A 4,772-nucleotide genomic window follows, 5' to 3' on the forward strand; every position below is an offset into this window, starting at 1 on the left:
ATTTTGGACTGGGTTTACACAAATGTTCACTGAATGTGTTGGCAATAAAAGAAATTTTAAAAAATAAGTTGGATGTACTTAATTCATTTGTGTGGAACCTGTTGACAAAATAGATTTATGTAAAACTAATTAGTAAATCACAAGGTGGCTGAAAATATAATATTTGAATTAATCCAACTTAAATTTAACATTTTACTGCCACAAATAAGAAATGTGTTGACGTAACTAATCTAAACTATCTAACCTGTAAATATATCATCTATGTTCATACAACATAACTTGATTTAGTTAGTCTTAAATATGTCTTGTTAATCTTAAGTAGTTTTTTTAAATTAGATGAACTAAAGATTTTTGCTTTAAACTAACATAATGCAATTTCGTGGAACCTGTTGACAAAATAATTTTAATTAAAGTCAACGTTTCATTTTTTTGAGTGTATGTAGCCGGTGTATCAGAGAAACTCAGGAGAGTTTTCTCCAAGCACGACATCCCAGTGTACTTCAGACCCAGCAACACACTCAGACAGAAACTGGTTCACCCGAAAGACAAAACTCCTAAACACAAACTTAACAATGTGGTGTATGCTGTACAGTGCAGCGAGGAATGCCCAGACCTCTACATCGGAGAGACCAAACAGCCACTTCACAAGTGCATGGCACAACATAGAAGAGCTACCTCCACAGGACAAGACTCAGCAGTTCATCTGCATCTAAAGGATAAAGGTCACTCATTTGAGGATGTCAACGTTCACATTTTGGACAGAGAGGACAGATGGTTTGAAAGAGGAGTGAAAGAAGCCATTTACGTCCACTGTGAGCGACCATCTTTGAACAGAGGCGGGGGTTTACGACACCAACTGTCTGCCATCTATAATCCAGTTTTGAGATCCCTCCCCAGACTCCTTAACGCCCACTCACACCCTGGGCCATCTGACCTCAGGAAATCACATGATAGGGTGGGGCCAGGTTTCACAATGAGCTCACCCGAAACTCTGGCTGATTAGGACCCACACCCGCTTTCACACCTTGGCTCATGTGATTAGGTAGAGGATCACCAGGGGGTCCTTTGTCCGCATTTGGGGGGGAAACTCCCACTAGGTTTAAATCTGGGACTCTCCACCATTTGACCCTTAGAACTGAAGAAGCTTCTTGGATGAGAGGTGAAACGTCTTCAAGCAACTTAAAGAAGTCCAGACGCTTTTCTTTCCAAGCTCCTTAGACCCCATTGTGATGAAGATGAATAACTGGAACAGTTTGCTGTGGTTTCTTCTGTTCCTGTCAGAAATAAGAGTCTGGCAGCACTTTGCTCTCCTTCCACATGTTTGAGGAGGAAGTGAAGAAGAGTGAGTGACTCGTCTTCCTCTGTGGGCCCAACATCAGGCAGCAGCTATGGATTTTTAAAAACCCAGCACACTGGTTAGAACTGCATTCAAAACTATTGAGCAAATATTTTCAGCTTCTATGGCTGAAACATTTTCACATGATGAGCTTCCAACAATGAGTGAAACAGTAAGAGCATGTGGAGAGTTTGGAAACATCCCATTAAGAAAGAGAAATCAAACATTTGGATTCATTTTAATGAGCTCAGACTTGTTGAAAATGCAGAGGAGCTGGTTGTGAACTGAGCTTCAGAGAAACACAACATACTGAGATTCACTGTGAAGCTTTGAGTGGAAAAAGACAGAAAAAAACATGTCCCAGATAGCAAGACGACATTGAATCTATGTTGATTTTTCATCCGAACCGTCGTATATGGTCGGGGTTGAAATGCCAATGTTGTAACAACATTGAAATACTGTGGTAAACCGACGGTCTTACTATAGAGACGTTGTAACAATGTTGATTCACCGTTGTTTTTTTGTCATTGATATTTGATCTATTTATAGTCGACCAGGTGACAACAACAACGTCGAGAAAACGTCTATTTATAGTTGACGATCATTCGGCTCCGGTCACCATCAAAAACCATCGATTTGTAGTTGAGCATTAAATTGCATTGCAACTGATCGGGTATAAAGTACCAGAGAAAGTAGATTTATTGTTCATTTGTTATCAATGACTTGGTCTAGTTCACCAGCTTTAAAAAATTCGTGTCTACGTGCAATTTATGTATAGTTGACCGGGAAATTAAAGCAGCGATCACTTGGACTATTCCGCAGCACCCCTCTCACATTGGTACATCCCCCCAGGTATTCATTGTCTTGTACAGTAGAGCGGGACATTTGATTTACTCTCAGCGGAATTGACCGGAGAAGGCATCAGTTCATGCACTGCACTGGCCTGCACCACGATTAGTATAAGGTAAGAATGAATGATTTTTTTCCCTACTCATTATTTCCATGTTTGCATTTGAATAACAGTAAAAAACTCGTTAATGTTGTACATTAACGAGTTTTTTACTGTTATTTACGTTGCCGAAATTGTGTCTACTTCTTACAATCCGGCAACAAATAAATTGCACTGCGAACAAAGTATATCAACAAAGAAAACATTTTCGTTTCATAATTTCTTTGTTATATTCCCTTACAAAGCTAGCTTTAACGCTTCGAGGTTTCCTTTCTTCTTGCCGTCGCTTCGGCGCTTGACCCAGACTTTCGCTCTGTAGTTGCTTAGTACTACAAAAAATTCTAAATCTGTGATATATGATTGATAAACGTAAAGTTAACTGTATAAACGTGTTCAATGACTTTGTTACTTTTGATGATTGGAGAGCACTCGCTTCAATTCGCACACGAAAACTTTAGACTCAGTTTGAATGCTCACGCAGCATGCCCATGTGACTGTACGTTGTACGCGCACCTAACTTTACGTTGCACGCGTACATGACTTTCCGTTTGTGCCTTAAATAATGAATAAGGCTACGTCCACACGTACCAGCGTATTTTTGAAACCGCTGATTTTTCTATGCGTTTGCACCTTTTGTCCACACGTAATGTATGTCTGGCCGTACATTGTGTTTGTATTTCCAGGGGCATTTCACGAACCAGAACGCAGTCTTCAGAGATATCCACGTTAACGCTGTGATACGTCTGACCTTCAGTCCGAAGCTGAAACTCAGACCAGTCTTAAAAGAAAGCACAAGTAAAACTTTTTTATTCACAAACATATCTTTGATTGTTAAGAATTTATGATCTTGTCTTTTATACATATCTGTGGTGCTTGCATACTGCAATATCACCACATAATATAGTCCAAAAAGTGGAAGTTTGTAAACTTTTTAAAAATGCAAAGCCGTGTACACTTGTGCACTTCAAAAATTCATTGTATACTGCACCTTCTTGCACATCTCTGTTTCCTGTGTGTGTTGTTAGAAATCAAACTAACTTTAGGAAACAATATGCCAAAAGCATATTTACAATTACTTAAGACCGTTTTTAATTTCTTTTCTTTAGACCAAATCCCCTGGACACATATACGGACTCAGAGGATGAGCAGCCTACAAAAAAACGGTTTCCCCAGGCCCCTCGAGTGAAAATACCAGGTAATAAAATACTGTCTAGTGTCTGTTTACATATCTGTGTCTGACACGAGGAAACTTTTTTGACAAGTTGTCTGTATTCTTAAATACTTAAAAAATTATCTTTTTCTAAACAGCCCTCACCACTCCGCAGTCTGACCCCCAGCTCACTGATAGCAACCATCATAATGCCCCACCCAGCTCCCGGCACCTTTCGCCACTCCGGCACAAACCGACACAGCTTTGCGATCTCGCCAGCATGCAGAGTCTGATGTCTTCCCTATAGATGGTATGCTTTTTAAAAAGCTTTAAAGCTGCATCACAATGTCATTGTACTCTTATCTAAAAAAACCAAAACAATTTATACTCCTGAATGTCATCTTGTTGTGATTTTTTTTTCTGTAGATTCCAGAGACTCTGTGAAGCCACTATTACAAGGCAAGTTTGAAAATCTTGGAATTTCACAGTTTACATGGTATAACAAATATATGTGACAGGCAAAAACTAGTAAACACTTTTAGCAGTTACAAGAACTAACAAATGAATTTCCAACAAAAGGGAATAGAAATACATTGTACTGCCAATACTTTGGTTTATTCTTTGTATGACTTGAAAATCAGGCTTTAGGGAAAACTAAATGACATGTTTCTATCATCAATTACATGAAGTAAACACACAAGCACTTGCATACACATTTAAGACATGAGACTCGCTAATTCCATCTCATAAAATGTGTCTATAGGTGAGACGCTTTGCGTTGATTGGTGCTGCTGGACCACACTGGAGGTGCGAGTCAGCCGTGTAATGGTTTATGCCATTACAAAGGAGCTGGCCTCTGTACTCAACTGGGCAGGGGAAAAAAACACAAGGACCAGACAAAGCAAAAAAGGGCATTTAAAGAGACAGCGCCGTGCAGATGCATATTTGGTAAGTTTTAACATTTATTGTAGTTTTATGAGCCTAAAGTGAAAAATAAAGGGATCAATTGATGTGCTGGGTGCGTTTCACATTTCCTATGTCTGTTTTTTGCTATATTACTTTGTCTTTCTTAATAACAAGACTTTCATGTCCGGTTAATCTGGAGATGGAGTCTTTGGTCTTCGGCTTGTTTTGTCCTCGGGTTGTACACTTTGTACAGACTGAGGGCCCTATGTTTTCTTTTTCTTTTTCTTTTTTTTAAAGGATACACGGCACACCATGCTAAGACATATCACATTTTCAGCTTATAGCTCTTTGGGAATCAAATGCGGCAGTTTGCTGATTTCCGCCTGGTGACTTTCATGTTTATCAGCCTAGGAGTTTACATACTTTCTCAC

General features: G+C 39.3%; 1 long non-coding RNA gene across 1 annotated transcript; it reads left to right on the forward strand.

Moving 5' to 3' along the window:
* Positions 1-3,623: 3,623 nt before the first annotated feature.
* On the forward strand, positions 3,624-4,268 carry LOC135932690 (uncharacterized). Its single transcript, XR_010573591.1, has 3 exons — positions 3,624-3,745; positions 3,862-3,894; positions 4,199-4,268. It is a non-coding gene; the product is annotated as an uncharacterized LOC135932690 (long non-coding RNA).
* The last annotated feature ends 504 nt before the right edge of the window (positions 4,269-4,772 follow it).

This window comes from Pelmatolapia mariae, linkage group LG3_W (genome assembly GCF_036321145.2).
Source record: "Pelmatolapia mariae isolate MD_Pm_ZW linkage group LG3_W, Pm_UMD_F_2, whole genome shotgun sequence".
NCBI lineage: Eukaryota > Metazoa > Chordata > Actinopteri > Cichliformes > Cichlidae > Pelmatolapia > Pelmatolapia mariae.